The sequence below is a fragment of the Canis lupus genome, chromosome 2 (genome assembly GCF_011100685.1).
Source record: "Canis lupus familiaris isolate Mischka breed German Shepherd chromosome 2, alternate assembly UU_Cfam_GSD_1.0, whole genome shotgun sequence".
NCBI lineage: Eukaryota > Metazoa > Chordata > Mammalia > Carnivora > Canidae > Canis > Canis lupus.
Window position 1 is genome coordinate 3900476 of NC_049223.1, and position 25854 is coordinate 3926329.

General features: G+C 39.3%; 1 long non-coding RNA gene across 2 annotated transcripts in view; it reads right to left on the minus strand.

The window, feature by feature from the left end:
- LOC119876044 overlaps positions 1-15235 on the minus strand; it is a 134939-nt gene extending 119704 nt beyond the window's left edge. The window contains exons 1-2 of one of the 2 annotated variants that reach the window (XR_005355158.1): positions 15088-15235; positions 10911-11018 (exon numbers count right to left, since the gene is read on the minus strand). This is a non-coding gene — a long non-coding RNA (uncharacterized LOC119876044). Of the gene's footprint in view, positions 1-10910; positions 11024-15087 lie in introns of both variants that reach the window. The other variant, XR_005355159.1, reaches the window with a different exon arrangement.
- Positions 15236-25854: the final 10619 nt, after the last annotated feature.

The following is a 25854-nucleotide window of genomic DNA, read 5'->3' on the forward strand; positions in this document are numbered from 1 at the left end:
GTAGACATAAGGCAACCTTGCTGGAACGCCTGGGTAGCTCATAGGTTGAGCGGCTACCTTCCTGGTCTACCTTCCCCTTGGGTCCTGATCCAGCCCATGGGGCTCCCCGCTGGGAGGGGAGTCTGCTTCTCCCTCCCATTCTCCCCCTTCTCCTGCTCATGCTTGTACTGTCTCTGAAATAACTAAACAAAATATTTTTTTTAAAAAGACAATCTTGTTGACAAGTCTAAATGTTTATTGTAAATATGCAAAGTAATGACTTTGAGGGGTGCCTGAGTGGCTCAGTGGTTGAGCATCTGCCTTCAGGTCATGGTCCCCAGGGTCCTGGGACCTTCCCACAAGGAGCCTGCTTCTCCCTCTGCCTGTCTCTGCCCCTCAGTCTCTCATGAATAAATAAATAAAATATTTTTTAAAAATAATGACTTTGATGTTTGTGAGGTGATAGTTATTGGCAGACCAAAATAACTACCAAGAATTTTGACCAGAATGGTTTCAAGAGGGAAAGGACTTCTGGATGAATGTTTGGAAAAGAGTAGAAAGTTTTTACGTCTCTTCTGGACTCTTCCATTTCTCTAGTGTGTGGTTGTAGCCTGTCTCTACTAATTTTTAGTACTCTTTTAAAATCTTCTGTGATTGTGCCCATAAAGCTTTTTGAACCCCTTAGAAGTAATAAATTCTCATTTTAAAAATTTACATATGGTTATATTGTCAAGTGATAATAATATATAGTTGTGCATATATGTGTGTATATATATGTAAATAGTTATACTGATTATCAGATTATAATAAGTCTGTCACATGGGAAATTTAAACATTACTAAATAACCAGAGTGAAAAAAAAAAAGAAAATAACCAGAGTGAGCCCACAGGCTTATTCTCGGATACCATAATACTGGCAAAAAAAAAAAAAAAAAAAAAAGATTATTCTATGCAAACCAACTAGAAAAAATATTTCTAAACCACTGCTAAGACTAAATGAGAAGGTGACATAAGAAGCCAAATAATTACCCAGTGAGTATTTCTTTGCCTAAAACAGGGAGGAAAAAAAAAGTATTCTTTTCCTCTAAATAATAGTATTTTCCACTAAATAGACTATCTTTAGGGATACCTGGGTGGCTCAGTGGTTGAGCATCTGCCTTTGGCTCAGGTTGTGATCCCAGGGTCCTGCTCAGGTTGTGATCCCTGTGGGAAGCCTGTTTCTCTCTCCCTCTGCCTATATCTTGCATCTCTCATGAATATAAATGAATAAATAAAATTTTAAAAATAGACTATCTTTAATTTTTTAACAGGACTTAACATCCTCATTGTGGAAAATTCAAACAATACAGAAATGCAAAAAGAAAAATGTGAATACCATTTCTACATAGTTCCACTCTCCTGGGAGACCAGAAAAATAATATGCTGCCAGACCTCTTTCTAGGGATAGACACACATACACCCACACAACTGCATGTACAAATTTATATGATCATAAGATTAATGTTCCACAATGAACTTTATATAACTTTACAGACTAATATATGTAGATCAACCCCATTCTTTTTTGTTTATGTTTTTGTTTTTTTTTAGCTTTTTTATTTATTTGAGAGGAGAGCATGAGCAGGGGGGAGGAGCAGAGGGAGAGGAAGAAGCAGACACCCCACTGAGCAGGGAGCCTGATGCCGGGCTCATCCCAGGACCCAGAGATCATGACCTGAGCTGAAGGAGATGCTTAACTGACTGAGCCACCCAGATCCCCACAACCCCATTCTTTTTATTGGCTGCAGCCATTGACTGAATACACCATGGTGTACTTAATGTTTCCTTTTGGTGTAGTCTTAAGGTTCTCCTCAGTGGTTTCCCGAACATCTCTGAATTTTTACATGCCCATGATGAAAGTGTTTCTCCAAAGGTAAATTACGTAAGAGGAATTTCTGGGTCAGAGTTTATAGGCTTCAAAAATATTGTTACAGTTTCATTTGCTTCCTCTCCTCAAAGTACTTCACGTTCCTGCCTCCTGCATTGTAGGTGTGTCCCTTTTCTCTAGCTGTTGTCTCTGCTAGCTGGAACCATTCTTGTTAAGGTATGTTTGAAGTTTAAACCGCTGATACTATGTTATGATCAAAGACCCACCCCGAAATGTATCATCTGATCTAGCCAATCCCTTTCCAGGGCTTTCCCCAGGAGGCAAATAGAAAAGTGTTCCCTTTACTATTTGCTAAACAACACCTGAATGCAGAGCTCTGGAAAAGCCGGTGTCCAGAATGTGGTTTAGACATGGTGGGATTCCCTACTCACATTCTGACTTTCTGAAGTAATAATGAGCATGCAGAGAGAGAGGCCTGGAGTCCGTTTCCCCACCAGATGCAGGAAAAAGATAATGTGGATAAGATGAAGGCAACGATGAGTTCATTTCTTTTTACACCCAGTGCTTCCTTCTGTCCACAAGTATATTTGGCTTAGACAGCTCTTCTGGAGAGGAAGCTGGGAAGGACATGGTGGAAGGCAGGCCAGCATGAGGGGGCACTGCAGAAATTATTGCAGAAATTACCCCTCCCCTAATGTTGCTTCCTCCTCCTTGATTTATACTTTATTAGACCAGTTTTCATGTGTTTTTTTTTTTCTTCGTATTGGCTAGGCAGTTCTGCATACTATTTTAAGTCCTCTAGTAGTCATCATTATATTTTAACAGAGAAATGTGGGCGCACATTCTCTATCAGAAACTAACATCAAATCAGAGAATTATGTTCCCTCCTGGTTAGAGACCTCAATCAGTACATTTTGCAAGCTTTCACTTTCTCTCCCTCCATTATGCTTTCCTTTCCCAGACTTTACTGAATAATCTGCCCAGTTTCCCAGATGTTTTAATAATTATTTTCTTACAATATGACTTCTTTTTCAAGATTACTTTTAATGGCATCAAACTTCAGTTATCAAAATTTATTTAGATTTGACTTTGTTTTATTGAATTTGTACTATTGCCACCCTTTCTTGTACATTGTATATTTTTCTTCCTTGTGATCTTTACTGTGATTCAGTTTTTATTTAACTAAAGTATTTTTGCAAGTAATTATCCAAAAAGTGTACCTGGATGGTCTACTATTACATTCTGAATCTCTGAATACCTAGGATTCTAAATTATAATGCTTTCCCTTGTTAACTTGTTTCATAAAACCTCACATCTTTTATAGTTGTTGATGTTCGAAATGGGCTTTTGAAAAACAATTCCATCTTTGGTTGGCGAACACTTTCATTTTTTTAGAAGATTTTATTTATTTATTCATGAGAGACACACAGAGAGAGAGAGAGAGAGAGAGAGAGGCAGAGACACAGGCAGAGGGAGAAGCAGGCTCCATGCAGGGAGCTTGACGTGGGACTCCATCTGGGGTCTCCAGAATCACACCCTAGATTGAAGGCGGTGCTAAACCGCTGAGCCACTTGGGCGGCCCTGGTTGGTGAATATTTTCAATCTGCAAACACAACCCTTTCTCCAGCTCTGAAGAATTATATCCTATCAGTTCATTAATTAGTCATTCTCCCTTGCTTTCTTTTCTTACATTTAGAACCAATTATTTTTAGATTTCCAAATCTGTTCTCCAAGATGCTCATCTTTGCTCATGACCTTTCCTCTTATGTGTGTACTCTGTCAACATCATTTGGCTTTTAGAATTATCTATTATATTCTTCACTGTCATTCAGATTTTTGTCTACTGATTTACATTTTTTTCTCAAGAATTGTTACTTGTTTTCACAGTGTTTCTTTTTGGTGAAAGCCTGGCTTGTTTGTTTGTTTGTTTGTTTGTTTTAATTGACGCTATATCCTTTCAAGTCTCATTGTGAATATGAAAGAGAAGATTTCTTCTAAACACTCTCCTAGTTCTTGTTTCCTAGAACAGGTTTATTTGTTCCAAGCAGTCAGCTAGGTACTGTCCTTTTGACCTGATGACTGTACTTAAGCAGTAAGGGATTTGGTGCTATTGTCTAGCTTATTTAGTTAGTGTCATTAGTCGGTGAGTCTTTTACATAAATCTTGTAGCCAGTGTGAGTCTCTTACATAATTCTTGTTGCAGATCGGAAGGAGATTAGAAGTCAAAGAAATGTGCTCCTGGGATTTCCCCGGAGGAACTGGTCTGAGAGTTGACATGTCAGAGTCATTGAGTCTTCTGTTAGAAGAATGAGTGGTAAGGGCATAGTGCAGCTGGCTTCCCTTCCTAGTGCACGGAGGAAACTGGTCTGGCATGCTGATTCTTCTCTATGAAGGCAGGAAGCAATGGGGTCAAAGTGACAAATGGAATTGGATCTATTCCTCTGGGCAACTGGAGGGATTTAAACCAGGAGAGGATTCCTTTAGACAAGGCTCTGACCACGGGGTCCAAGGGCTTCCTGTAGGAGAGGTGAACGATACCAGATGGCCTTTCTTGTAACTTGACTCTCCCGTGTGCAAACTCTGTACTAGTTTTCTATTACTACATAACAAATTATCACAAACTTAATGGCTTAAAATAACACATGCCCATTATCTCACAGTTTCCATGGGTCAGGATTCCAGGCATAGCTTAGTTGGATCCTCTGCTGAGGTCAGGTCTCACAAAGCCAAATTATGATGTTGGCCATGACTGCAGTTCTCAAATGGGGCTCTGGATCCTCCCCCAAGCTTATTTATTTTTGGCAGCATTCTGTTCCTTGCAGCGGTATGAGTGAGGCCCCTGTTTTCTTGCTGGGAACCACTCTCAGTTCATAAACCACTTGCCGTCTCTTGTCACATATCCCCTAAAGGCAGTTCATAATCTGGCTATCTGTGTTTCTCCAAGCCAGCAGAAGCCCATGTCTCTGACTTCCAGTCTCCCTCCAGTCTGCTACAAGAGTCTTATAGAATGTAACGCAATCAAGGGAATGACTATTCTGTCATCATTTGCCACATGGTATTATTTAACCAAGGGAGCAACTACCTATCCATCATATGCAGATGCTCTTTCCACATTCCAAGGGAGGAGGTTATCCAAGCCATGTGTACCCAGGGGTGAAACTCTTTGGGAATCCTTTTATTTTTTTTTTAAGATTTTATTTATTTATTCATGAGAGACACACAGAGAGAGAGAGAGGCAGAGACACAGGCAGAGGGAGAAGCAGGCTCCATGCAGGGAGCCTGACGTGGGACTCCATCCCCGGTCTCCAAGACCACGCCCTGGGCTGAAGTCTGAGCTAAATCGCTGAGCCACCCGGGCTGCCCTGGTAATCCTTTTAGAATTCTGACCTTCACAATTTCAGACATGTAGGAATCCATTCCATTTCCAACAGGAGAATGACATCTCTCCTTCTATGTTAGTTGAGTCACTTTAGTAAAGAATTGGGTGGTAGAGGGGTGAGGGAAGGCAGGTTTTCAAATGTGTATGTTTGATATCACATTAAATTATTGAAATAATTGTCTTAGCTTCCTACCTTAATAAGTTGATGTTTTTAACTTTGTTGTTCTTTTACCTTTTAAAAAATGTTCTTCAAATATTTCAAGTAATCTTAAATGTAAATAAAATCACTCTATAAATTTGAAGCAGTATATTTGTCTAAATTAATAGGCTTTATTTTTAGATCAGATTTAGATTTACAGAAAATCCAGCATAAAATATAGAGTTCCCATATATCCCTGTATCTATCACTTCACTCCAATACACACACACACACACACACACATACACACACAGTTGACTCTATGATTAACATCTCAAATTGGTGTGTTATATTTGTTGCAAGTGATGAGCCAATATTGATACATTTATTATCAACTAAAGGCAATAGTTTACATTAAGACAAAGGGCAGTTTTGGTGATAATACCAATTTTGGTCCAGACCCAAATCCAATGGTACAGAAAGACAATGAATTCTCAGATATAAATTATCTTGAGAATGCTCTGTGAAAAACACTGCAAAGATAATGAGAAGACTGGGGGGAAATAGTTCATAAGACCTTAGCTGATAAAGAACTGTTATCCAAAATATACAAAGACCTCTTAATAGTCAATATTAAGAAAACAAACCAATCTAGTTAAAAAATGGGCAAAAAACCTGAACAGATACCTCACCAAAGATATACAGAAAGCATATAAGCATTTGAAAAGGTGCTCTCTCTCTCTCTCTCTCTATATATATATATAATATATATATTATATATATATAATATATATATAATATATATTATATATAATCACATATATATAATCTCTCTATATATAATATATATATTATATATATAATCACAGATTAAAATAATGGGAATCACAGATTAAAATAATGAGGTACCAATATATACATTGAAATAGTACTCAGCCATCCAAAAAAACAAATCTTACCATTTGCAACAATGTGGAGGTTTATGCTAAACAGAATAAGTCAGTCAGAGAAAGAGAAATACCATATAATTTCACTCATATGTGGAATTTAAGAAAAAAAAAAACAGATGAACATAGGGGAAGGGGATAAAAGAGAAAGGGAAGCAAATCATAAGAGACTCTTAAAGATAGAGAACAAACTGAGGGATGATTGAGGGAAGTGGGTGGAGGATGGGCTAGATAGAGGATGGGTGTTAATTATGGAGGGCACTTGTGATAAGCACGGGGTGTTATATGTAAGTGATAAAGCACTAAAAAATAAATGAAAATTAAAAATAAATTTTAAAATAAAATAATGAAATACCAATACATACATATTAGAATGGCCAAAATCCAGAATCATGCTACCACCAAATGCTGATAAGGCTGTGGAACAGGAACTATCTCATCACTGGTAGCATGCAAAACAGTATAGCCACTTTGGAAGACAGTTTGGAAGTTTCTTACAAATTAAACATATTCTTCCCATACAATCCAGGAATCACACTCTATGGCAGCAAAAAGTTGAAAACTTATTTCCACACAAAAGAATGAGCTACCAAGCCATGAAAAGACATGGAGGAAACTTAAATGCATATAAATGAAACAAGCTAGTTGGAAAAAGCTATAAGCTGTATAATTATGATTATATGACATTCTGGAAAAGAAAAAAATGATGGAGATACAGAAAGAATAGTATACACATATAATTGCATGTGGTGGAATATTATTCAGCCCTGAAAAGGAATAAAATTCTGCCACAGACTATAACATGGCTGAACCTTGAAGACAATATGATGAGTGAAATAAGCTAGACACAAAAGGACAAATACTGTATCACTGTATTATCATTTGTATGAGGCACCCAGAGTAGTCAAATTCAGAGAGAAAGAAAGTAGCATGGTGGTTCCCAGGTGCTGGGGAAGGAAGTGTGTGAAGTCATTATTTGACAGGTACAAAGTTTCAGTCTTAGAAGAAGCCATGTTCTGATAACGGATGAGGGTGAAGATTGCACAAATGCGTATCTACTTAATATCACTGAAATGTACACTTAAAAATAATTAAAACGGAAATTTTTATGTTGTTCATATTTTGCCATAATAATAAAAGAAATCCATGAAAGGAAAGAACATTGGGCAGTGGTAATGGAAGCCCAGCTTCCAGAGCCAGATCTGGCTGTGTTCTTGCATGACACTTAGCTCTGAAGTCTTTGTAGTCTCCCTTCCAGGACCTTAAATCTATAGTCATTCACTTGCTCATTCATTCATTCATTCATTCATTCATTCATTCCACTAACGTTTATTAAACACATACAAGAGTTTAAGTTGCTCAACAACTATGGGTCAGATAGATGCAGGATAGGTTTTATTAAAATCATCAATGAGTGGGAGTAATCAAAACTGTTTTTTTAATTAAAACAATGTAATTCCTATCTTCATTGCAGATTTTTCACATTCAGGTCTATATTTAATTCTTAAATCAGAGAGTCTCAAAATATGAAAGCTAGAAAAATGATCTAACCTCATAGCTTATTTAGCAAAATAATTTTGTTTTCAAATAGAATTCTACAGAGATCACTAACATAACAAAATAAAATATTAAAACTGGTACATAGCCTTCTGGGATAGTCTAAATTTTCGGTATGGGGCCAAAGACATAACATCTGTCATGGAAGACTTAAGCATATTCATGAGCCTGACTTCTGAGGTTCATCTGAGCTTCTAGGAATCCAGAGCATACTGAAAATACATATATACTTCAACCCTTTTATTCTACAGATTTAACTCCTCTGTGCCCAAAACCCATAATTGTTTTCATCGTGATTTTCATAAAATAATTCTAGGCTGCAACCGAAAACTTGAAATGGTTTGTTCTTTTATTCACGATCTTTTAAATCAATACATTGTTTTATTCACAATGTTTTAAATCTTGAAAATTGGAGAAGTCTACACATCTATGAGGGCAGGTTGGTAATACTGTACAATACAAGAGTATGAACGTGGAGTCCAAAAGTCTAGATTCTGGTTATAGCTCTGCTTGTCGCTAGATATGTGACCTAGAAGGATCAGGTAACCTCTCTGATCTCTATGCTGTCTTATGTCTGAAAGGGATAATAATGCACAACACATTTAGGTTTCAAGGTGTCCATGTACATATAAGTTAAGCTTATATTTTTTTGGTTAATATTTTGAGTGTTAGTAGCTATCACCAAAACTTTGCATTTAAATAGATGGTGTGTACTTTTAAAGGTGTATGTTAATACATGCTAACATTTTAGTAGCCCAGGTATTTTTAATCTATTGAAATAAAGGGCTATTTATTCCACCTCCCTCCCCCCCAAAAAAACAGTCAAGTACAATTGGTCAACAAGTTATGAATTCCACATCATCACTGGGAAGAAATTCCCAGAGATTTAAAATAGCAGCTACTCTATTATTTCATTAATCAGTTTCCCTCCACAGTCAGGGAAATATAATTTATTGGCTTCTCAAATTTACGATCCCTCTATCTTCTCACTGTTCAGAATGCATAGCTCTTTTTCTTAATCAAATTTACATTTGCGGTACAAGGTTTTAAAATATTAAAACCTTGTCTATTGAAATGGTTTTATTAACTTAACATTTTTTTAAATTTTATTTATTTATTCATTGAAAGGCACACAGAAAGAGAGGCAAAGACACAGGCAGAGGGAGAAGCAAGCTCCATCCAGGGAGCCCGACGTGGGACTCAATCCTGGGACTCCAGGATCTCACCCTGGGCGGAAGGCAGGACGCTAAACTGCTGAGTCACCCAGGGATTCCCTTAACTTAATATTTTTAAGCTCCATGCTTTATTCCTTTTCTGGAATGAACAGAAGCACAAAATGGGTAACAATAATCCCCATTTCCTACGGATTGCTTTAGGCAATCATCAAAGCAATTAACATAGAATACACCCATAAAAAATGTGAAATTCTCTTGCTCTGTCCTGGGTAAAAAAAATAAAAATAAAAATAAATAAATAAATAAATAAATAAATAAATAATTTAATTAAATAAAAAATAAAAATTGGTGATCCAAGAAGATAGGGATTGGCAAATGAAGACCTGTGCAGTAAATCTGGTCTGCTTCCTATTTTTAAAAATAAAATTATATTGGAACATAGACATGCTCGTTTGTTTATGTATCATGCACAAATGCTTTTGCACTTCAACCACAGTGATTCTGAGCAGTTGCTACAGAGACCATATGGTTTGCAAAGCCAGAAATATTTTCTATTTGACCCCTTGTAGAAAAAAATTATCCACTCCTGATCTAGGGCCTAAGTGAGGAAAAAGAAAATGGGTGGTCTCATTTCTGGCAGTGATTGTAGAATCAGAAGCTCCTAAAACACAAATATTCGCACTGAGTTGGAAAACAGGCTTCAGCCTGATGCTAATTGAAGCCTTACATGGAAAGGTCACCCTATGGTCAGTGTTCTTTTTCTTTTTTTTTTTTTTTTAAGATTTTATTTATTTATTCATGAGAGACACACACAGAGAGAGAGAGAGGCAGAGACACAGGCAGAGGGAAAAGCAGGCTCCATGCAGGGAGCCCGATGTGGGACTCGATCCTGGGACTCCAGGACCACGCCCTGGACTGAAAGCAGGCGCTAAACCGCTGAGCCACCCTGGGACTGCCCCTGGTCAGTGTTCTTTACTGCTGGGTGACAGGAAGCTGGAGTTGATCTCCTCTGTCTGCAGGAACAAAGGAGTTACCTGTGTCCAGATTTCTTAAGTAATATGATTTTTTTTTAAGATTTTATTTATTTATTCATGAGAGACACAGAGAGAGAGAGAGAGAGGCAGAGACACAGGCAGAGGGAGAAGCAGGCTCCATGCAGGGAGCCCAATGTGGGACTTGATCCCAGGACTCCAGGACCACACCCTGGGCCAAAGGCAGGCACTAAACTGCTGAGCCATCCAGGAATCCCAGTAATATGATTTTTCTAAGGACAACAGTAACAGGCAAACAGCAATATATATACAACGACAACAAAAAATAATGCAGATATTTTTCACAAACTTTTGGGTGGGTTTTTGGACTGACTTTACCCTAGCTCCACTCTGACCATGGGAAGTGGCTTGCTTTTGAAGCTCAGGTTTTGAGACTCCAGGAGGCTTGCAGAGGCATCGTGGAGACATGTTTCCCGTGTTCCCCTCTTTGCAGCCTTGGGACACTCTCCTTTCACAGAAGAAATGTTTTAACACCCCCTAAACAGACTGATATCTTAACCCCTGGGTCCAGCCAAGACTGATGCTGGTCCACTTTGTTCCTTCCTCACTCCATTAGACAATCAGTTCCATTTTTTTTAATTTTTTTTTAAATTTTTAAAATTTATTTATGATAGTCATAGTCACAGAGAGAGAGAGAGAGAGAGGCAGAGACACAGGCAGAGGGAGAAGCAGGCTCCATGCACCGGGAGCCCGACGTGGGATTCGATCCCGGGTCTCCAGGATCGTGCCCTGGGCCAAAGGCAGGCACCAAACCGCTGCGCCACCCAGGGATCCCCCATTTTTGCTTCTACTTTGTGTTGATTTCAGTCACTTACCATCACGACAATTCTTTGTCCACATGGTCTCTTCAGGTCTAACATTCTGTGATTTCTCACTCCAGAAACCATCTATGAGGGTGTGACACATGGCATTTAATGTAAGATCTGTACTAAAAAAAAAAAAAAAAAAAAAAAAAAAAAAAAAGATCTGTACTAAAATCCAAGTTCCGATATTTGTTAACTGTGTGAGCTTTACATCTTCAGTTCTACCTCTATAAAACAGACAATAATATACACTTTCAAGACCACTACAATGATGAAGGGTGATTACATATTTGTGAAGCGTCAGGCAGAGAAGAGACTATAAATACGATGAAAGTGTTCCTCTAGTTTTCCTCCACTAAATCAGGAGCCATGGACTCACCTCTTCCTACCCATCCTAAGCACACCCATTCTCCTGGGATTAATTCAGTGGTTTCTCATCTGAGAAGTCTTCTCTGCCACACACCACTTTAGTGAGTTTAAGTAGATGCCAGTTCTTAGTCATCCTATAACCCTATGAGATCAGCACTTACACCATTTATAGCACCTAACCCAATTTTTCAAGAATAACTTTCCACTTTATTCAAAATAGCAATACATGTTCATCAATTTAAAATGTGGAAAGTGTAGGGGCACCTGCATGGCTCAGTCGGTTAATCAACTACCTTAGCTCAGTTGTGATCCTTGGGCCCTGGGATCAAGTCCCACGTCAGGTTCTCTGCTCAGTAAGGGGCCTGTTTTTCCCCTCTCCCTCTGCCTGTCACTTCCCCTGCTTGGGGTGTGTGTGTGTGTGTGTGTGTGTGTGTGAGAGAGAGAGAGAGAGAGAGAGAAGAAAGAGAGAGAGAGAGAGAAATAAAATCTTTTTGAAAATGTAGGAAAGTACAGAGATGAATATAATAAATGCACATGTCAGCTGTATTCCATTCTTAAAACCCAGAAATAAGTGAGAGGTAATTCCTCCCCCACCTCACTCTGTCTCTCTCTCTCTCTTTCAACCTACATGTATTAGTGTGCTTCCAGCTACAAGTCAGAAAAAAAAAAATCTGGCCTCAATATTCATTTCTCTCAAAGAATAAGAAATAATTGGCTCATATAAATCCAGAAATAAGGCGACTTCTTAGGCAGGACAATTCATCAATAGTTAGTCTCAAGACACAGCAACAAGGAACTGGAGCCAGGACAAACTTCATATTCCTTAAGTGCTATTATGAAGTCAGAATGAAAATTAATCATCTGTATCTAAAGAGTTAAAAGAAGTGAGTAAATTCAGCAAATTGGCCATATGAGAAATTGATTACAGAGGGTGGGCTTTTGGTGAACCGACTTTTGGCTACTGACCTACAGCTAAAGATCAGCCCCTCAGCAGCACCAGCAGCTCGGACGTCCTACCTTCCCGCGTTCTCTGGCACATCAGCTCGGCCCCAGAACTCGCTGCTCGCGGCTGCTGGGGTGCTGGCAGCATTTGCAGATGCACTAACATGTCATAGAAGGACCTTGGCTTCCTCAGTCTCTTTACAAAATGGAGGAAAGCTTTTCCAGAAGCATCATCCCTACCCCCAAACTCCTCACTGGCCCGACATGAGCCACATACCTCCCTGTGCCTCATCCAATCACTGCCAAGGGGGATTCACGGCACCACTGATGATTCTTTCCCTTGGGCAGCGCTGGCGGCTGCCCCCCCCCCCCCCCCCCCAAGCACACAGCAATGCAGGGGACAACAGAAAGCTCAAGCAAATCCTAGTGTTAGGAAATAGGGAAATGGTATTGATGAAGTTTTGGAATATAGATGAGGTCCAGAGCCGGCCACCAAGATATAAGACGTCTTTGGTGCAAAACGGTGGTTTTATTAAAGCCTGGGGACAGGACCTGTGGGCAGGAAGAGCTGCTGCCCCAGGCCTGTGAGGGGTGGCCGATTGTATACCTGGGAGTTGGGCGGGGTTTGGGGTTAGTGTACTCCAAGGAATTTTGGAAGCAAGGTTTCCAGGACCTTGAGGGGCTAGCTGTTGTTGGGAAAAGGTTACTTATTACCATCCAATAAAACCTGAATCATGAGACCCTTCAGATGTATATCGGTGGGCCATGTGCTTGGAGAATGACTGCCAACACGTATCTTCGGGGGTTTAGAGATAAAGGAAATTTCTAAAGGAATTTTTATATGTTTAAGTAGACTTACAGGCTCCTGGGTGGTCAGGGCTAAGATTGCCTTTCTCCCTTAGCAAAGTCTGAACATCGAGGCAGTTGAGTCCGTAAAGGAAGGTCCCTCTGCCTGTTTCAAAGACTTGTCAATGTGCTGCCCTGGGCTGGTGCCTTGTCCTCAGCTAGCCCTGTGTTCCTTCATTAGTATGGGTATGAAATCAATAGTTTCTGCTACCCTATCTTTTCGATTTAACATACATGAATTTCCCCATGACAAGTGGTTTCAAAACGTGATTTTAACTCAAACATAATTGTATGAAAACATCACAGTTTATTTAACAAGTTCACCATTCATAGACTTTAGGGCAATTCGATTTTTCACTATTATACATTGTTCGATGTTTAGTCCTGTCTTAAATTAATGTCCAAAGACCCATTGCCTTAAATAATGCCATTTCTCTTCCTGAAATAAGTGTTATCGCTTAAAGATGTCCTTCCTTATGTTTGCTCACGTGTCATCAATGCATCAGTAAATGATTGTTTAGGAAATGCTGGATTTGTAATATACAGGAAGAGACTCTTTTAACCTTTGTGCTTGCCACTCTGCTGCCTCACATTTTGCCCCTAACTGGAAGAGCTCTTGGCAAATTCCTTTTCAATAAAGATTTACTGATAATTTCGCCAAGCCTCAAAAAATGAGTAAGATGCAACATCTGCCTCTCTCAGCTTATAATTTAATGAGATTTTCCTGGGCTCACTCTCAGCAGATAAAGATCTTTAGATTATCAGAGCTCTCTGATCCACATATCTGTTTCATATTTATTATCTATTATGTATCAGGCCCTGTTCTAGGATTCAGAGAATGCCCTCCTTAAACTTAGTGATATTCTTAGGTACTAAGAAAGAAATCCAAGTGGATCTTTCAAAATGTTTCTCCTACCTTTTGTTCCCAGGCTCTTTGCCACTTAGAAAGGAAACATCTGGCCTCCCTGCCTTTCTCTGAATATTTGAGGGAATAAATGCAAGTGTACTTTCTCACCTTTGGCCTTGCCACTGATGTCATAGATAATGTGACTATTTCAACAGAAGGCTCTGCCAGAAAATATAATTTGACAAACTGTATTTCCTGAGGCAGCTGGTAGCTCACACACAAGGCAGGAAGTGCTGCTCCTGCCTTCTGGTTGTGGCCGTGGCTGACAAGAGAGTACTTTGAGTACTGCTAACCCAGTGACTCGTTCTCTTTGGGGACCCTAGCTGTACTGGGTCAGGAGAGGCCATGGAGAACTAGGCTCTGACTGGGGACTTCAGTTTGGAATTTGTCAGGATAGAATTTCACCCTTACAAGTGGGAATTTAAATGTAAACAGTTCTGCAGTGGCCGAGGTAAACCTGGTTAAAAAATAAAAGATATATACATTTCATATTTCCTGAAATAAAGTTATAAGAATCTTTGTAACTTTTTGTAGTCCATCTAAACTTATATAATTAATAAATTCCTATTTCAGCTCAAAGCAACGTGGTTGGGGAAAAAAATAGATCATGATGCGTAGAATTTTAGAGTTACAAGGCCTTTGGAAATTGTCTAGTCTGATGATGGGCAAAGCTGGTGCCCATCCAAATGACTCTGTGAGTTTTTAAGAATGTAGATTCCCACCCTGACCAGCTGAATCAGATTCTCTTTTGGCTCTGGGTCTCAGACCCAAAAACCCTGGCTCATTTCACAGATGAGGAGGTTCTGAGCCAAAGATTAGGCTAGAGTTCCACAGTCAGATTATGGAAATATGGATAATGCTTTTTGTTTACCCAAACATCAGCTTTCTTTTTTTACCCAAGAAAAGGCCAGTGAAGTCTGAGGAGAGGCACTGCTGGGAGTCTTTTGACTCCCTGTGAAAGATGAGAGGCCAACGAATGAAATGCAAAGGCAGAAAAGGCAGGAGAGCCAGAGAGTTCTGCAGGATTGCCCAAGGAAGCAGTCAGTAAGGGTAGGGGGTTATCTGGGCTCAGGGTGGCTGCTCCAGGAGCAGCTTCCTCCATCCCACAACCCTGCTCCTCCTTACCTGCACAGCCCAGCAAAGCTAGAAGACCACTGACCGATTGAGCGGTACTGAGTCGTGATAGGGCAGCAGGATCTGATGAATGAGTCTGGTGCCAATAGAATGTGATTCATAGCAGTATAACAGTGACTCAGTGGCTGGACACTCCCCACTCAGAGCTCACAGCTCAGCACTCCCAGAAGGTGGTACCGAGAGGAGTCTCAAATAAGCTCCAGGCACTGGGGAGACACACCCACAGCTGAAGCTCAGGCCAGTAGCCCCGGGCTGCTCTTTTCCGTTTAAAGCATTTTTTAAAAAAGATTTTATTTATTTATTTGACACACAGAACGAGCACAAGTGGAGGAGCAGCAGGCAGAGGGAGAGGGAGAAGCAGGCTCCCAGTGGAGCAGGGATCTCGATTGGGGGCTCTATCGGGTCCCCAGGACCCTGGGATCCTGACCTGAGCCAGAGACAGACACTTAACCGACTGAGCCACCCAGGCACCCCTGTTTAATGTATTTAAATACAGAATGTGGTTGAATCCTTGCCCCCACCCCACCTCCAGCATGATACAGTAGAACAACAGAAAAGGTCAATTTTTTAGTACAACAACAGGATTCAGAGAATGTCCTCCTTAAACTTAGTGATATTCTTTTTTTAGTAGAACAACAGAAAAGGTCAATTATTTTAATGGTACATTTTTAGAAGTCAGACTTAAATATGATTGAAAGGAAGATAAGGTGATGTTACTTACTTCTCCATTAAGAAGCATTTATTTTTTTAAAAAAAGGCATTTTTCAACAGATATTTATTGGGTACCTACCATGTGCTAGGCTGTGCTCTGGGTATTGGTTGCTGGAGCTTACATTCTTAGAGTGGAAATCATAAATATCTTGGTAATTGATGAACAAATAACATACTCCTTTTCCTGGAGTAAGGGCTTCCTGATGTGTGAAGTCTGCATTTATTATTTATTTATTTATTTATTTATTTATTCATTCATTCATTCATTCATTCGAGGCAGAGAGAGAGAGAGAGAGAGGCAGAGACACAGGCAGAGGGAGAAGCAGGCTCCATGCAGGGAGCCTGATGTGGGACTCGATTTCAGGTCTCCAGGATCACATTCCAGGCTGAAGGCAGCGCTAAACCGCTAAGCCACCAGGGCTACCTTGATGTCTGTTTCTTTCCATATTTAAAAGAGCAGCAATTTAATCAAATGAGGATACTTGAAATAAGATTGTGGCATGCTAGCGAATAGGAAGGACATAATAGGTTAATCTCACTCTTGGAGGCATGTTAAATAGAACTCCTTAAAGCTACACATCATAGTTGTGAAAAGCAAAATTTAGTAAGCTGAGAAGCAAAATTCCACTGTAATACCCCACATTTTTTTACTCTTGTGTCAACTTTAAAAAGTACTGGTATATAATTTTAATAATATTACCAGAAGCTACAACTTCTAGGACACTACGTGCCAAACATGGTGCTAACATGCATTTTAAAACATGTAATCCTTACCATAAGAATTGAGGCAGATCTTGTTATTCCCATTTTACAGACATGATAAGTGAACACAGAGAGGGTAAAAAATATGTCTATGATTACACAGCTAGAATCAAATTCAAACCCAGTTAGTCTGATCCCCAAGTCCCCATCTTTTACAAATAAGCAGCAGGGCACAGACATCTTTGCATATTTGTCAGGTATTATAAATGGAAAAAGAAATCTGTTGGGCCCAGAGCCTACTTTAAAAAGCAAAAAGTAGACACCTCATATTCATAGCTGAATCCCACATGAGTTAATTTTTCTCCCTGAATCTCTCCTTGGGAGATACATTCCACAGATCCAGTTTTTCTAGTGATGTTTTGAGAGGGGTAAGTGACTAGCCTGGGCCAAGCTCTGAGTCATGCCAAAGGCTTTCCATCTTGAATTCTCAGCCTGCTGTTTGTCAGTATAAGCATAACCCTAGAACATCACTAAAAATAAGCAGTATGGAAATCATTATGCTGTCCAAAAGCGAGCTCATTATGATCAGGATTTCAATTGTGGCTCAGAAGCTGTAGCTTCTCCCTGTAATGCCCTATTAAACTAAACTGAGAAAACACAGGTAACAGAACATATTAGTAACTGTGCAATTACTCCATTGATGTTATCATCCATTTGAGTTTAGGAGTGGGATGAAGAGCCGTCCTGAAAGGGCGGAGAGGAGCTGGTGCTGCCCTGTAATGCTACCCAACAGGACAATTCATATAATGTACAATAATAGGACTTTCAGGGAGTACAGCTGAATCATGGTGACAATTGTTAGCAACTGGTAGGCTACATTCAAAGGCTCAGTCAGTATCTAAGTGTTTGAATCGTGGTGCTAACATGAATGGGACAACGTCTTCTTGCTCGTGACATTTAACTGAACCTGACACAGCTCTGATGAAAGTGCCAAAAACAAGCAAACAAACAACCCTAACCCATCGAAAAGGAAGATGACAAACATCTCTAAGATTTGTCTCATGACTCTAGGCCTGAGTAATATCCTCAAAATTACAAAGTAGCCTGATGAAAACAACTATTGTTGAGGCATGCCTAAAATATCAGAGTAAAAGTAAGCTCTCAGACTCCAGCTTTATATCAAATTTAAGTTTATATCAAAGGATACCCAATAACAAATATTAAGTATTATTTAACCTAATAATGCCTGTAATATTTAAAGCATTATTCCATAGATTATTTATATCAGATAAGAAATTCTAATGTAAACATTATCTTACCTTTCAGCTCTGACATGAAAAGCTACAATATTGAAGAGCATCTGAAAGATAGCATCTCTGCTAAATAAGACACCTAAAAACACTTCCATATGAAGTCTTTTTTTTTTTTTTTCATATGAAGTCTTAAACAGAAATAAATAGGTGGATAAAAAAGATGTGAAAGTCAAATAAAAAGCCCAAACCAGCCATTTCAGTGAGGAGAGAAACCAATACAGCAACCCACCTAGTCTTGAACAATGAAAATATTTTAACATTGTTCCCTTTCCACTGGCTGAGTAGGCATCTTCTAAGGGTTTCCATGTCATTATCAGACTGCAGAAAAGTAGGGTAGAGCTGGAATAAAGAACAGTTCTAGATTCTGAAACAAGTGGAACAGGGGAAGGAACTAATGAAACAGCATGTAAGGGGCAAAGGAAGGATAATAAAGCAGCATGCGGGTAGGTGGCTTGAACATACTTCACAGTATCAGTCTTTGGCCACACAAATCTGGGCTGAAAATCTTCTATAAAGCAGGGTTAACCATGTCTCCCCTGAAAACACAGTAAGAAAGTATATGAAAAGTGCTTAGCAACTTCCTAACATACTCTCTGGGTTAAAGTAGGGAGAATCCTTGTTAAGAATAACAATAATAGGGGGCTTCTGGGTGGCTCCTTCAGCTAAGCATCTGCCTTTGGCTCAGGTCATGACTGATTAAGGTCCTGGGATTAAGCCCCATGTCTGGCTCCCTGCTCAGTGGGGAGTCGTCCGCTTCTCCCTCTCCCTCTGGCGCTCCTGCTTGTGCTCACTAGCTCTCACTCTCTCTCTGTGTCAAATAAGTAAATAAAGCCTTAAGAGAAAAAAAGAATAACAATAATAATAAAAGTAAGAATGATGATTTGGGGGCTAATTCGCCCACCATTTAATCTGCCAGTCCAGGGGATCCCTGGGTGGCTCAGTGGCTTAGTGCCGCCTTCGGCCCAGGGCATGATCCTGGAGTCCTGGGATTGAGTCCCACATCGGGCTCCCTGCATGGAGCCTGCTTCTCTCTCTACCTGTGTCTCTCTGTGTTTCTCATGAATAAATAAATAAAATCTTTTAAAAAAAAATCTGCCAGTCCACCAAAATATGAATATTTTCTGAAACCTAAGGCTAATAAAAAATATTATTTATTCCTTAGCTCTGAATCTGTATAGCTTTCTTAAAGGGAAAAATCTTCCTATAAAGAGAAAGTAGAAATAAATTTGACAAATTTATAAACTGGAGTGAAAGAAATACCGTAAGGGGTAATTTCATGTCAGGCAATAAAATCCTATAGTGCTTCAATTATTTATTTTTTTAAAATTTGTATTTAAGCTCCAGTTCTTTAACTTACAGCATATTAGTTTCAGGTGCACAATTTAGTGATTCAACACTTCCCTTCATCACCCAGTTCTCATCATGACAAAGGCACTCCTTAATCCCCATCACTTATTTCACCTAGACACCCCCACCCTTTCCCTCTGGTCACCATCAGTTTGTTCTATATAGTCTATTTCTTGGTTTTCCTCTCATATATTTAGTAAGGTACCACGTGGTTTATGTGATACAATATCACCATTTAGACTTTAAGCCATATTACATAAAAAAAGGAATATTTCTAAGGCATAAACTGACTCAGCTTTTTCAGCAAGCTGCTAGTTTAAGGGGGGGAAAGGAAGAGAATTTACTGCTATGAATTGTATAATATCTACAGAAAATAGTAACCACAGGTAATATAAGGTATTTGGGGGGTCTAATTGAAATAAACCAACTGTAAAAGTATGTGGTTTTTTTAGAAAACCAGGGAAATTTACTCATGGCTTGGATCTGAGATGATATTAAGGAAAAAAGTTATTTTTATTGAGTGTGATAATGGCATCATGACTGTTTAAGAAAATGCCTATATTTTCTTTTATTTTTTAAGATTTTATTTAATTGAGACAAAGAGAGTGAGATAAAGCATGGGCAGAGGGACAGAGGGAGAGGGAAAGCAGACTCCCTGAACAGGGAGCCTGATGGGGGCTCAATCCAAGACTTGGAGATCATGACCTGAGCTGAAGGCAGACACTTAAACTACTGAGCCACCCAGGTACCCTGGAAAATACCCATATTTTCAAAAATTTGTACTGAAGAGCATAATTGTGAAATGATTTCTCAATGGCTGAGTCTTGCTTCCAAATACTTCCAAAAAGGGAAAAACAGGAATGGGTGAAACAGTTGTAGCAAAAGCTTGTAACTGTTAACTCTGATGATAAATATGAAGGCTCACTATCCTCTTTGCTCTACTTCAAATATGCTTGAAATTTTAAATGATTAACTAAATGAAAAGCACTTAAATATCATGCAGTTAATGTCCTCTCACTATTTTTAAAAAGTGATTTTTGGAAATGAAAGCAATTTATATTTGTTTCTATGTTTTTAAGAAGATAAATTATACCATTCTTCCCCATTATTTCAGGAGGAATATGATGTAATGATTTGGAACTTACCATAGGCTACACTATGAGAACCTCTACATTTTAAAAAAATATTTGATTTATTTATTCATGAGAGAGGCAGAGACACAGGCAGGAGGAGAAGCGGGCTCCCTTCAGGGAGCTGGATATGGGACTTGATCTCGGGACCCTGGGATCATGCCCTGAGCCGAAGGAAGACACTCAATCACTGAGCCACTCAGGTGCCCCACACCTCTACATTTTTTAATCTACTTCACAGAAGCTGTGATATTATTAGGAAATTTGGCTAATTACTAAGCAAGTTTATATACCCTGAGAAGTCCTACCAAGATATTAAAGGCTTTTCCTTCATGATGACATGAGTGACTGGCAAAACGTAGATTTTGTTTCAAGTAGAATCAATCAATTCTTTTGGACTAAATTTATTTTTATGCATTCATATATTTTAACAAATGCAAAGAAGAAATTAAAAGCTGAGATCCAAAAGGTCATTCTGATTCAGGAGAGATAGTCCTCTCCCGGGCCTGAGAACAAACCCTTCAACACTTGCAGTTGATTCTAGTGTTACCTTGTAGAAAAAGAATCATCAATATTTTAGATTCTGCCTTTTTGTTTGTTCAGTGTGAGCATAACCCTAGACCATCACTAAAAGTAAGCAGTGTGGACATCAATAAGTTGCCCAAAAGCAGGTGCAGGATTGATCAGGATTGCAATTACAGCTCAGAAGCTGTAGCTTCACCCTGTAATGCCCAGCTAAATTACATTGGGAAAACACCGCTAAAGTAACATATGTGATAACTGTGTAATGACTCCATTGATAATATCATCCATTTGGCTTCAGGAGTAGGAAAAAGAGAGGTCCCTGGGTGGGGAGGGGCACATGTGTGATACCTACTTCTAAGGTGAATTTAGCCCAGCCCTCTCTTTCAGTCCCTCCATAATGTTGATGCTATAGGATAATTCTAGAGTCATAACCACATACCTCAAGGCTAAGCAGCTCTTTATTTTTTTATTTTTTGGAGAGAAAGCAGAAGAGCTGGAGGTTGGGGAGGGATGGGAAAGGGCAGAGGGAGAGGGAGAGAATCTTAAGCAGGCTCCACCTCCAGCATCCAGAGGGGATGCCCAGGGTGGTGCTTGATCCCAGGGCCCTGAGATCACAACTGAGCTGAACTCAAGCATCTGATGCTTAGCCACCCAAGCACTCTTATTTATTTATTTATTTATTTATTTATGATAGTCACACAGAGAAAGAGAGAGAGGCAGAGACACAGGCAGAGGGAGAAGCAGGCTCCATGCACTGGGAGCCCGACGTGGGATTCGATCCCGGGTCTTCAGGATCGCGCCCTGGGCCAAAGGCAGGCGGCGCCAAACCGCTGCGCCACCCAGGGATCCCCACCCAAGCACTCTTAAGCAGCTCTTTAAAAGCTTATCACTTTTTCCTTCATCATGGGCTTTGCCTTTCACCTTCCGGTTGTTTCCTTTTGAGCCATCCTGTAGATCTTTTGTGCTTTTGGGTTTTGCCTGTTACTTTCAGTCTCCCTTTTGAGTCACCCCCGCATTCATGTCCAGCCTCTAGCCTCATTTTAAGGACAATTTCTCTGCTTCTCATAGTTGGCTTTCAAATATTCCAAGTTTTGTAAGTTGTGAAAAAGAGGAATTATTAGTACATATTTTTTAGTTTATGGAAGAAAACACTATCAGAAGTCCCTTAAGGAGATGAAAACTAGAGGATATAAAGATTGTACTTTCCAACTGAACACACAATAATACCCATAAAATATTGTTAATAATTTTATAAATAACTAAAAGTGCTATGGATTAATAAGTTGAAATAATTTGAAAATGTTTATCACTATTTACTAGGAAAATATTACCCACAATAAAATATTTTACAATGAAATCTGGAGTTGAAGACTCTTTTAATTCTATCCTGGCAATGCAGCCAGCTCAAAAGCAAGCCCTAAATCTACCTATAAGCAGGGATAATGCTTTCTTATTTTACAAATGAAGTTATGATTATGAGGGGAGGGAGGAATTTTTTCAAAACGTTACAGAAAGTTCAAAATTTCAAAATATCAGTGCAAGTATTTAACCAGACTCTGGTCACATCAGAATCTAATCAAAATGGAATAGCAACAAAAGCAATTTCCTTCCCACCTATTTTTGCATAACATCCTGATTTACCAGCTGCAAGACTTAACACGCTTGAGATAGCGGTTCTAATTTACATTACAGGCCTGTCTCAGATTAGTCATCCTGTTGGTAATGCTGTGGGTTCAAACATACGTAATTTTTTACGAAAATTATCATTAAGTATTTCTTGTAACATCTGAAAAAAGGTACTTTCTGCTTTGGCAGCCTATTGCTAGCCAAAATATTTCTCTTGAATAGCCCAAGGGAAAGAGCATCCATCGTTCTGCAAATCAAAAAGTCTAGGGAGGGATAAGGAATCATGTAACATGTGCCTCAGGCTTGAAATGTGAATTAATATATTAATGGTAAATAATAATATAGTCTGTTTATAAAGATCTCCAGAGGTGTTTATTTGATAACTTCAAGTGGTGTCAGTGACTATTAAACAAAATTCAAATGAGTAAATTTAAAGATCTTAGTGGCTTTTTTAGACATTTCATGAATCAGGCAGCATTCAATCTAGGAGATAGAAAGGAGCTCGAATGAGCTGTACAAAACGAAAGACTTTTTAGGCAGAAGGGAGTGGGAATGGCAAAGTTACGCTAGACAATAAAAGCAGACTGGTTATGGCAAGGTCACCTTTCTTACAAGGACGGCAGGGTTCTCTGGGGCACATTATCTACCTGGTGCTAATTTGGTGATTCCTGATTAACTGGCTTAAGACTCCATTTCTGGGAGAATCAGAACTGTAATTAAGTCAAATCTTCCTTTGGCAATGTGAGGCTTAGCATAAGTGACATCATTTTGGGCTTGTTGCTTCGTGGGGTTTTTTGGTTTTGTTGTTGTTGTGTTCATTTATTTTTCTTTCAAGATTTCATTTAAATTAGTTAACATAGAGTATTAGTTTCAGAAGTAGAATTTAGTGATTCATCATTTACATATAACACCCAGTGCTGGAACGTCTGGGTGGCTCAGTGATGAAGCGTCAGCCTTTGGCTCAGGTCTTGGTCCCAGGGTCCTGGGATCGAGTCCCGCATCGGGCTCCCCACAGGTAGCCTGCTTCTCCCTTCTGCCTGTGTCTCTGCCTCTCTCTGTGTGTCTCTCATGAATAAATACATTTTTAAAATCTTAAAAAAAATTAATAGCCAGTGCTCATCACAAGTGTCTTCCTTAATGTCCATCACCCATTTAGCCCATCCCCAGCCTCTCTAGAAACCCTCCATTTTTTTCCTATAGTTAAGTCTCTTACGGTTCACCTCCCTCTCTGTTTTTATCTTATTTTATTTTTCTTTCCCCTCCTCTATGTTCATGTGTTTTGTTTCTTAAATTCCACATAGGAGTAAATACGGCATTTGTCTCATTCTGACGGACTTCTTTGGATTGTTAGCCTTGTTTTTAACACTACTCAACAATTCTTTGCTTTCTTTCACGAGAATCCAAAGGCTAGGTTTATAGCATGTTTCCTCACCGTGACGCAGAAGAACCAGACTTCACCCTTGACATCACTGCGGCCGGACTTGATATTCATGAGGTGCATGTCTGAGATGGTCTGGTTATTCTAGGAGTATTGAAGCATTTAATTTTCATCATGTGTCAGGTGTTTTCCATGTATAGACACATAAACTCACCAGCCATTCAACTATCCCTAAAGCTTTAGGTCTTACTTGAGCAATTTTAACTGGCTAGAGTGTTCGCTTTTACTTGCTTCCTACAGAACTACCTCCCCCTGTCATACACACACACCAACAATTTTACGTCAGGATGTTTAATGTACTGTAAACTTCCACTTTTGGTGAAAAAAAATTTTTTTTTGGGGGGGGCCTTTTATTCAAGTTACTGTTTTCAATGACAAAAGAGAGAACATTCAGGCTTGTCTTGAGCTGTGACTGCTGACTGGAACCTCAACACTTGCCCGAAGTAAGCCTAATCACACCTCAGCAAAGGTGTCAATTATCTAGTTCCTACTCTAGTTGCTAAAAAACAAAGAAAACTGTGAATGTTAAACTGCAAACACCAATCAGTGACTCTGATACCTCTGGAGTCCAATTTTACACACAACTGAGGCTGACTCTAAATAGCAAAACTATCACTAGACCCCAATTTAGTAGATTCTACTCTTTTTCTCACCTCTTTCCTAATTTTTGCTTCTTGATTATATTCAGGTATAGTCTTGTGAAAGATCTGCTCCTCCTGTGCCAATTTTGGCCTGTAGAGTATGGGTCCCCAGGTGCACCTTGACATATTTATCACTTTACACAGTACCACAATGGTTGAGTGGCTCTACTTTACATAATACCCCAGTGGCACTTGACAGTTAAAATCAGTAGCCAGCCTTTACTCCTTCTGGTTCAATAATCCTATTTGCTCTGTTTTTCAGTGAGTTCTTTAGTCTCCTGTCCTTTAAGCTTCCGCATGGCTCCTCTCTGAACTTTTAAGTTAATGGAGTCCCATGGCTTTGAAGTGTTCAGCGCTCTAGGTAGCATTCTTAGAAGGACTCAACCAGCCCAGTTACATGATTACAGAACAAGACAAAGTCCTCTTGAGTGTTTGGGCTACTGAGAAATGCCCAGGTTAGTTGCCTCTGCCCAACCAGGCCAGTGAGGCTGGAAGAAAGAGGCTCATGTTTGTGGTATTTCAAGATGTTTTAAAGGAAGGGAGTCTTAAAATGTACCAGTATTACCACTTTCATGACATGGAGTATTTCATTTAATGTTTACGTTACATATAGTATCCCATTTAATTCATTGTCGATGAGAATCCTGAGAAGGAGGTCGTTACTACCTCCATGTAACAGATGAAAGAGCTGTCTCAGAGAGATGTTACAAATTAAAATGAATCCAGGTTTGTGGGACTTCAGAATGTAAGCTTTTATACATCAATGGCCAGGGAAAGACTTTTCAACCCCGGAAACAGCCTGCTGGGGTTAATTCTCAAATTGGTATATTATCCCCATAACTTTGCAGAGACCAGAAATTTCTATTTTACCTCTCCTTCTCTAGGTTAGTATCACTTGGGAGTGTGGATAGCGGGAAATGGAAATAGAAGAAATAGAAGAAAGAAATTTGAGATGGTGCCAAAGATACAATGTAGGCTTATTTTTGAAAATTATTTTGAAATACATGAATGGAATTTCTAGGAGGCTACATTCAAGTAAATAACTTCTCTATGCAGTTTCAAAACTTAGAAATCTTCTTCATTTTAGAAAACTATGGCTGTGATTTCTGTGTTAATGGAGTGTCTAGGCATGCCATTTTCAGATGGACATTTGTCAATGGCTCTGCGCTGTCACCATGCACTCCTCTCTATCAAATCTGTAGACAAATGGTCTTTGTCTATGAGTTTATATAACTTATCTTTGCTGATGTTGTCACTTATCTTTCATTTTTATTATCATTTTCCCTTCACTTTCCAATACATTAATATGATTTTGATATCAATTG